This window comes from Bombus fervidus, chromosome 18 (genome assembly GCF_041682495.2).
Source record: "Bombus fervidus isolate BK054 chromosome 18, iyBomFerv1, whole genome shotgun sequence".
In the NCBI taxonomy this organism is placed as follows: domain Eukaryota; kingdom Metazoa; phylum Arthropoda; class Insecta; order Hymenoptera; family Apidae; genus Bombus; species Bombus fervidus.
This window is the reverse complement of record NC_091534.1, coordinates 73,597-84,216: the sequence shown is the minus strand read 5'-3', so window position 1 is coordinate 84,216 and position 10,620 is coordinate 73,597. Positions and strand designations below refer to the sequence as shown.

At 35.3% G+C, this 10,620-nt stretch overlaps 1 long non-coding RNA gene across 1 annotated transcript; it reads left to right on the top strand.

Moving 5' to 3' along the window:
• The first annotated feature begins 8,671 nt into the window (after nt 1-8,671).
• LOC139996436 (uncharacterized) lies at nt 8,672-9,912 on the top strand. The gene is made up of 2 exons (XR_011802238.1): nt 8,672-8,801; nt 9,383-9,912. It is a non-coding gene; the product is annotated as an uncharacterized lncRNA (long non-coding RNA).
• Nucleotides 9,913-10,620: the final 708 nt, after the last annotated feature.

Below are 10,620 nucleotides of genomic sequence, written 5' to 3'. Positions count from 1 at the left end.
CGTAAATAAGGCCGTTGGTATTGATGGAGTTCCGGGGTCAATTATTAAACTGATCTTTGAGTTTAGAGCGCAGAAACTGCTCGCCATAGTGAACTCTATTTACGAGATGGGAAGAGTTCCAGCGAAATGGAAAGTGGCCCCGTTGATATTGTTGAACAAACCTGGTGAGGATCCCAGGTTTTCCTCGTCGTACCGACCAATAAGTATTCTACCGGCGATGAGCAAGGTCTGGGAGAATACGTTCAAGTCGGCCATCGAGAAGGAACTGGGAATGGACCCGTTTCACCGAAACCAATTTGGGTTCCGTAAGGGTAAGGTCTTATCACAGGTCTGCAAGTTTGCCGATTCTTGCAGAAAGAAGGGCTTAGTCTGCGTTATGATGTGCATCTATGTGAAAAATGCGTTCAATACCTTGCGTTGGGAGGTAATTTTGAAGGAGGCGAGGCGTAGGAGCCTCTCTTACAAATTGACGAGGGTTCTTGCGAACTATCTGAAAGATCGTTTCGTAGTTCTCGACAATCCGAGTGATCTGATTGTGAAAGAAACTTTCACTGGTGTTCCACTGGGCTCAGTGGTGGGCGCGCTACTGTGGAATTTAGGTTATGATGGTCTGTTGCCCAGATTTGATAATCATGTGAATTTGAGAGCTATTGCATTTACGGACGATCTTGCTATCATGGTGGGTTTGAAGAAAGAGGAAAGTGTGGAGGACAGTTTGAATCTTCAGATGAAGGCGACCTTAAATTGGTGTGAAAACTCGAGCCTTCTGAACGACTGTAGAAAATGTGATCGCTTTTTGGGCAGTACTTAGTTTTCACTTGGCATCTTTTTTCTGTGGGGATTCACTATATTTAAATGGTGATAAATAATTTCTTCGCGAAAACGCGTCAGCGAGAGGCGTAAATTCTCGCTACGATTCGAGAATCGACCCCGCGAAGTAGTCGTTCCCCTTGTTTCGGTTAAGATAACAGGGGTGGTTGAATGAATTTAACACTGTGTTAACAGGTTGATATAGCGTGTATATTCAACAACAAATCGTAATAATAATAAAAGCGCCCCAATTATTTGGCGATGGATACAATTAATGCGTTACAGAAATTCGACTCGACTTTTGTTATTTCTCGATATTCTAAGCGACTTTGTTCGTCAGAGCTCTCGATGCGTACCGTATGAATTGTTAAAGGAGACTTTTCAGATGCGACTGTGCAGTTACAGTTTTCGAATGAGACTGATCGGTTAGAGTTTTCGAATGAGAATGTTCAGTTAGAGTTTTCGAATGCGACTGGTCGGTTAGAGTTTTCGAATGCGATTGATCAGTTAGAGTTTTCGAATGCGACTGATGCCTTTAGACCGATTCTTTGTCTTTCGGAGAGACGACCCCCCTACGCTCGATCACGCCACCGCTCGCGCCGATGATCACGTATGCCGACTTCTTTGTTAGAAATGACGGTCCGAAATCGACGGTTCCAGAACTCGCAGCTTGGTGACAATTGTCGATACTGTGTATGGTTTTCGTCGGCAAGATAAGAGGATATGTCTGCGACGCTGGAGGACCGCGAGCGATGGTTAGAAGTACGATCTATGCTGAGCCTCGTGGCGTAACACTGGCAACTACTCCCATTCCTGCCAAAAGTATTTTTATTTTTTAATTTAATTGGAAACATTCCCTGTTTACACAATGTTCCTATCAAAGCTCGACCCCTTTTATCCGTTTTATTACCTCCCCAGTCCGTAGTTTTCGCATTAAAATCATCCGCTATCACTTTCCTACTTCCTCTGTTGACTTTCTTTAATATACTTCAATATATACAGGTTATTTGCGTCCCTGTCTATAATCTCAGCCTTCTATTTTAACTCCGGGTCTTTTTTAGAGATCAGTTGTAGTCTTCCTACTACACCCTTAATCTCTATAAAAACATCTCTTAATATTTGGATCATAGGCTGCCATTCACTTATTTTTATTGTGATCGTGTCCCCTTCTTCCGTCAGTGCTTCTTCTCCTTCATCATTTCTTCCTACTTATTTTTTCTCGTTTTCTCTACAATGGGTGTATTATAATTACTATAGTTGGAGTATTCTTCCTGTGTTTCTTCTTCTGCCTCACTGTATTCACTTATTTTATTTCCTTTCGTTGAACTTCTCTTTAGACTGTTTTTTGGAGTGAACGAATCCTCTTCTATATTTATCCCTTTTTTAATGAAGGGCAGTATCTCTTCCCTTGATGTTTTTATATCCGAGATTACTCTCGCTTCAACAAGTACTTGTATTCTTCTATTCGGGGTATCCCTTTCTTCTCTTATATCGTTGATACCATCCCCATCTTCTTCCTCTGAGTCCCCTGTCGTTGTTACCGTACGAAAGGTGGCCCTGAAACCGACCCTCTCGTTGATCCTCCAATCATATGATGACCGTCGGGTCGAGCCTGGTAGACCATTCGAAATATCATTGCCCAGGTTATGATAAAATCGTTATTCCATTTTCATAAACCATTTTATTTGCCAAGGTCGTTATCAATGCTCATAAATTTTTTCCTAAATAGTACCCAACCAGGTCGCCAATCATAATTACTGCAAATTATACCATCCTACAATATCACGCCATAATAATATACTATGTGCTACTATGAGATATTTATTTTAAATCTCATTTGGGTACTACTTATAAGCATGTAGAAAATATATATATGAGATGTGGTAGTAGTCTCTTAGTGCGCTAGCCTGTATAGTTGTGACGATAGTGCGCTACTGCTAGTGTGTAGGGTGAGAAAGGTTCTGCTGCGGGTGTAGATGTCGCTGCTGGGGTACTGCTGTATTTTCTTCTACTTTAGATACGTGGAAGAAAAAGCGGACTCCGGTCGCCGGGATTTGAGAACCCGGGTTCCGAACGTTCGCAACCTAAGGCGCTAACCACTTTTTTTTTGTTTCATGGGAAAATCCTCATCGACGCCTAGCCGCCCTCTGGGGGGCGGCGGGTAGTGTCGGACTCTTACCGACTAAAACCCCACGGTGGTCTTCAGGACGCTTGTCAGGAGTGTTCCGATTCCTTTCTTTAGATTTGCTACCGCAACACTCCTTCGTCGTCGTCTCCCTTTGTTGTTGTGAGAAGCATCCTGGTTGGGGTTGGCAGCAAGGGAGGGGGACCACTCCCCCCCTAGTGCCGCATTCCCTGGGCTGTCGTGCGAGTCTGAGGGGGGGGGGCCCAGACCCTCCTCAGTCTGAAGGCTACTTCGCCGCGCCTTTCTATGACGGCGGTAGTGGCGGTACCGCGGTCGCGCAGCGTCGTATCGGTTCTCTTCGGCGAACCACTCTGACGGGGTCGCCTCTCTTCTCTCTGTTCTTTTCCGCTCGCTCCTTCGCTAGCATTACTTGCTCGCAGTAGTTGCGGACAGCGACTAACTCCCGTTGACCGATCGCCGATGGTGAGGCGTGGTACGCGGCGCGGTTCTTCCCACGCTGGGCAGCGCTCCAGTGTGTGTTGTGCCGTATCTTCTTCCTCTTGGCAGTGGTGACAGATGGACGTCACCTCTCTTTGAATTTTTAGCAGGTACTCCCCGAACACGCCGTGGCCGGTGAGTACTTGCGCCATCCTGAATGTGAGTGGGACTCCTCCGCGATCCCTCCAGGCCTCCCAGTTGAAGGCGCTAACCACTGCGCTGCCGTCGTCCGACACTAGTTAGTGTCGAGTGGTGGTATTTTCGCTGTCGAGTGTTATCTATTATCTGTTGAGACATTTAATCTACCCTATGAGTTCAAAGATGTAATAGAGTAAAAGACAAACGTAATTAAGTCATTTAAATAAGTTATGTCAAGTGTATTATTTGTATAAAATATACATTACAAGTAACTAAGAGATTATAATGTATAAAATAAAATAACATTATTCACATATAAAATAGACTAACTCTCGTGATTATAGGATGAGATTGTCCTACGTATCGCCCATTCTTCATATAAATTGCTCATTTATTTAGTTTCTTCGTTAAAGAAAAAAGTAATTTTTAGTATCATATACAAGAAACGGTGTTGTTTATTGTTTGTACATAATCACTCTGATATCGCAGGGGTATTTTCACGCTGTGAATAGTTTTCTTTATTATTGTTTTCTGTACGCTTTCCTGAAACTGTCGCATCAATTAATGGACCATCATCTTATACGTTTAGCCAATTTTTATATAATAACAACCATGTATTAATGGCGATTATACCATCATCCAAAACGTTTTACCTTTATTTGGTTATTTAACCGGTTTCTAATCACAGTCTCATATCCAAGTTTAATTTTCATTAATTTTAAATTTCCGTCCTAAAGAATCCATTCTATATCCTCCATTACTAGACGTCGGCTAACGGTGCTCTGTATTTGATTAGCCAATAATACATTGATATGAATTTAGCCATTCGACTACATCACACCCCCCATAACGTGTTATATGTAGGTCGACTTTAACAGGATATATTTATTAAAACAGGTTCATTCAATATTATCTACAATTTTATTTGTTTCATATTCTAAGTAATTCAACTTTTGTGTTCTCTAATATATCATTTATCATACTGTTTACCATTTATATTCATATCCTATCTAACCTATCATATCTTATCTAACCTATCAAGGTCAAGTTTCTCGCTTAAAATGTCTCGCTTAAAATGTCTCGCTTTAATCTAAGCATAATATAACCCTAACCTGCACTAGCTCCGTGGATAAAAATTGGTGTTACGAGACTGCTAACGCGAAAAATGTAAACATAACCGCGGTAAAGGCTCGCTACACCTGGAAAGCTTGAACGGGACTCAAACGTAACACAAATATAACTGCTTCGAACGCATTTCTACGGAGTTAGGTGTACTTTTTGGGTTTCAGGATGCGCTGCGGTGTTTCCGATCTTACTGTTTAGGTTTGCAGAGCCGAGAATAGCAGACGAAACCCTAGTAAAATGTCGAATGAACTAGAAAGCCCTAACATAAGTGCTCAAACGCGTTTCTACTGGGTTATGTGTGAATTTGTCGGAATCTAAATGCACTTTTGTGTTCGGACTGACGATGTGAATCATGACGATATGAAACAATGAAATGTTTTGAAAATGAATGAATCTCTTTTTTTCTGCGCGAACAGGGGAAATGCAAATTACGCACACCCAGTGGTCCGTACCACTGCGTTATGTGGGGCTCGGCAAGATAGTAGCGCCTCTACCCACTAAATATCTCTTCTCTTTCTAATTTTATGCGGTGCGTGGAACAACTCCGGAACAGCCATAAGCAATACATCGAACTCCAACTATATGCACCACGTCATTTAATTTTGGTATTTTATTTCAATAAATTATATTTAAATTATATTTCAATAGCTGGTTTTGTTATTTAATAATATTAAATTATTTCCTACGGTTGTATTACATTCTTCTTCAACTTAAAGTTTACATAAATTGTTTTGTTGCATCTTAGTTTTTATGCTACAATTAACACTGTATTATACTATTATATTATTTTTATTATATTATTATAGATTATGTTGTATTTATTATATTTAAATGAGGATATAACTAATTGTTAGTAATATAATGTTTATATATTTGACAAAAGATAAAAATTGTTTATTAACTTATTTTGTTATATTATTTTATTATATTTTCACTTTTATGCTATAATTAATATTTCACTGTATTAATATTCTATATTATACTATGAGATTGTATTATTATATTTAAATTGAGGGTATAACCGATTATTTATTATATAATCTTTGTAATTATCCAAAGATAAAATTATTTCAATAACTCATTATTGATATATGACTTTTATTATATTTCTTTTACTTTTGTATTGTAATTAATACTGTATTGTATTATTATACTATTACTACTCTATTATTAGATTGTATTGTATTTATTGTAATTAAATTGAGGGTATAACTAATTGTTTATTAATATATAAGCATTATTTCAATAATTATATTATTTTATTATATTTTAATTTCTATGTTATAATTAATACTGTATTGCATTATATACTATTATTATTCTTTTATTTAGGTTATATTGTATTTATTATCATTAAATTCTGTGTATAACTAATTATTTATTAAATTATGTTATTATTATTATATGTTATTTAGTTGAGTATATTTGTTAGCTCACTGTGCCCATCCACAAATAGCTATTCATATAATGTATTGTTCGTTCTGTTGTTAGTTGGTTTATTAACTTGACAATTCAATTTATAGTAACTCTAATTATCCTTGTATATATATAGGTTATTCCAACAGCTTATGTGTTTTTATATTAAATAATATAAGTTTATTTTAATATACATATTTATATTTATATCCCGTATAATGTTAATATATATTATTTTGTTATATCTTAATTTTTATATTATGTAATATAAATTATCTATATTGTATTTATATATATTTAAGTATAAGTGTCTATATCGTTATTCGTTGCAATTAATACTTGATTATAGTAAAAGTGTAATTTATGTAATTAATGTGAGTATTATTGTCACTCGTTATAATTAAAATAAAAGAATAAAACAAATGGCTATAATAAAATAGCTATGTTATTAGCAACATGCTACGTAATAAAATGAGTCATCAAAATAAATAATTATCCAGAATAATTTAGTATCAACGTGTCATATACGTCTAAATTTGCGGCACTTTGTTCGATAGTGTCACACACTCAAGAAAACCGCTCAGTAACCAGATAGACCGAACACCCTGCATGCCGCATCTGTTGAAACAATTGACTAAAGAGACCCCCTCCAAAGAGACTAGATCCTCGGTAGAGGGACCTTCCCAAACCAGCGCTAAAACAGTCTGTTGTAGCATCTCGAAGCTATCTGTTGTAACATTCTAAACCACGCTGTTGTAACCGTCACTCTGTTAGATTTCTGCAATAAATCTCATTTTTGCGTATCAAGTTCTATTTCCTTCACCCTATTCGTGAAAGAATCATTTCGTTTGTGCCGCGCCGCGAGGACATCACTTGCGATCCGTTAATTTCGCGATCTTTTGTGTCTCCGACGTGACAATAGCTAAGATAATAATTCAACGTTTTCTAGTTTAACTAACTAATTTATATCATTAAAATGAATATAGTCAGAATTCGTTATTATTAAATATTAAAATAAATAAAATAAATAAAATAACTAATAAAATGTAATAAAGTATCTAAATTGATGGTAACATGTAACATGTCTAAATTATGACATTTGTAGGAAGTACCTATAAATGAAAACACCCCGGAAAAGAGTAATTACTAATTGATTAATTTCTAGTACTGTAAATATATATCTAAATTAGCGAGATTTGTTTAGATGTTAGCTGCTAGGTAAAGCACCACAAATTAATAATTAATAAATAAATAGTTACTGGTAACAATATTGCGATGATTGATTAAAAACTTGTCATGTTGATATTATGCCATATTCAATGCTTTCAATATAACTAGTGACATTCTATAACACCACGTGCTAGTTCCATATCTAGTTTTTAACTAGATATAATATTTACAATTAAACTTTCATACATCTATTAAGTGGTTACTTGATTTCTAAGTAGTCATCGCTGATCGCGCGTGAATGAAATAAACAGTGTTTAGTTTACTAAACTTTCAATTTATCATAACGGTGCTACCATTCCATTGTGTATGGGTTCAATTATGGAACATATCAATCTGTATTACTTTTCCATCCATTAAGTAGTTATAAATGTATATACAAATACTAGATAAATAAATAACGTAGCAAAGTAGTATTTTAAATTGTGTATATAACGAATTATTTATTAAATTATGTTATTATTCTTATATGTTATTTAGTTGAGTATATTTGTTAGCTCACTGTGTTCATCCACAAATAGCTAATATAATGTATTGTTCGTATAATTCAAATTAAATAAATAAATTAATTAATTAAATTAATTATTTTAACCGATATATAAAAGATAACTAAATAAATAAGTACAATAATTAATTAAATAGATGGACAGAACAGAATAGATAAAAGTAGATAACAGATAATTAATTTCCTTACTTGTTGGTTAAAATAGTTTTTATGGGCTATAGTCTATATGTAAACCTTATAGAAAGTTCATATCCTGTTTCATTGGATTGCCTAGCCTTTATTATGGAACCACAAAATACTTGGAAGTGATTCCATATATCACTGTCTGCTGTAACTAAGGTAATTATATTCTTGGCATTTAAACTATCGCCGGCATGGTTTTCAATTTTCATGTACGTTGGGAGGCCCATCATAGATATTTAAACAATGCGTATTCAACATCATCTGGCTCTTTGCAATACTAGCATTGGTTATTGTTTTCTTTATTTATTCTCATTCTATATGTGTTAAAGATACCACGTCTGGTAAGCATTTGCATTGTACAATGATCAAGAAGTTTTTTATTCTTTATAAAGATATCTTTCCTATACAGGGTCCATTCCTTCCTCCAATCATCTATTGCTGTTTCTTCCAATTATTCTAGCTTCTACTTGAGTGACATTTACACCCTATCGGTTATGTTTCTTACCGTCTTTAATATGTGCCTTTTTTCACCTCATACACCTTTCCTTGCAACTGTGCTTTAATGTATATTGACATGTTGCCAGTATAAGCTGTTGATGTCCATATTAGGGTTGATCTTGGTCATTTTTAGAATCTCAGAGAGGTTTATAGTACCACCAATTCCCAGACATTGTAGTACAATTTTCTAACGAGGTTAGTGGGGCCATTTACGTTGACAACCAGTTCTCTCAGCACTTCGACTAATACATCAGCTCTACCGCATATTGTTTCCATGTACATAGCGTACTTTCTGGTATTGTCAATTGCGACTCCCAAGTACTTAATAGTGTTATTTGTAGTAATTAGCATATTTATAATATTTACATTTATTATCTTAGATATTCACATAGTAGTCAATGGAATAATCTCTTTTTTTTTTCTTTTGTAATTTGCAATCTAGCGTTATTACATCACATTATAACTTTGTTTATGTTTATGTTTAGTTTATTTTCTATGGTTTCTTCTTTATTGAAATCTATTAGAATTGCCAAATTGTCTGCAAAGGCTATAGTTTAAATTTTTTATAGTAGCAAATTTATTAAGAAGTCCATCGTACACTAAGTTCCATGATAATGGTCCTACTACGGAACCTTGTGGGACTCCTGCATGGATATTACTTTCAAATTCTCTATTTATGCTTTTAATTATAATCTCCTTGTCCTTCAGGTAATCATATAATAATGTTTTCTTCTTTCTTGTTTCTTGAAAGTTTCCTTTACCTGGTTTCTTTAATTAATGTATCCCATCAAAAGGTGTGCAAAGCATTTTTAATATTGACAGCCATCAGGATATATACTAAATTTTTCTTTTTTCAGAAAACTGCAAATTTGGTAACTTATGTGATGGCATCGACCGTGCTCCTGAATCTGTGGAAACCATATTGGTTTTGTAATATGGATCCTGCTCTTGATATTTCTCAATGGAGGATTTAAAAGTATTCTCACCTACTTTGCTCATCGCAGGTAGGATACTTATTGGGCAATAGAAAGTAGGAAGGAGGCGATCCTTTCCTGATTTTGCTGGCAATACTACCCTGGTAATTTTCCATTTTTATGTATTTTATCTATTTTATATATAGTATTAATCATGCTTAGTATGTTGTGAGCTTTGCGCTCAAATAATAATTTAATTATTGTTTCAGGAACCCCATCAACGCCAGCTGCCTTTGTAGAATTTAATTGTCTGATGGCATTCGCTAACTTCTCCATTTGGACGGTGACACATACATCATCGCTTGTTACTTCCTCGTATTTGCCATCCCGTCTCTCTTCTTTGGCAGTTATGTTTATTTTTGTGGTGAAAAGTGTATCTATAATGCTATTAATTTTATTTGAATTCAAGTTATCTATTGGTTTCTTGTTTCTTAGTTTATTTATAACGCTTCTATAGGATCCCATCTTAGGATCCCATTTTAAGGTTGCAACGAATTCCTTCCATGCTTGCTCTTTGCTTTTTTGAATTAATATTTTCAGTTTCTTTCTTCTGCGTACATATCTTAGTAAGAACCTCCACATTGTTGACTAAGTTTAATACGGGTTCTTTAGGCAACCCCTCTACTTTTATTTACTATTTTTCTAAGTCAGGCTATATCCTCATTCTACCAATAGTTTTCGTTCTTCTTAACCCTTGATGGGAAGACTTTTTTTTAATTCGACCACACGTTTTTTATATAATATTTTGGGGAACTTCGTCCCGTTCGTCCCGTTCGTCCCGTCAATTATAAAATTTATTATTAGATTTTTTTTTATTTCGCCAAATTTATTAATAAACCTGTCCGGATTAAAGGCCTCTGTCGAAAATTTATAATGATCTCAATGTCTGTTGATCGTCGTATTTTAAAATTCATGTAATGCATAAAAGTGATCTGAAGTATTAAAAATTTGTGGGATGTTTGTCAAGTTAATGATTTATAAAGCCTAGCTAACCCTAGCTAAGCCTAGCTAAGGTTCTATCTCTTTTGTCGGTTTTGTCTCCGCCCCACGCTGCCGATTTTGCATTATAATCGGCAGCAATAATTATTTTTCTTTGTTTTTTATATATCTTTTTAATTAAA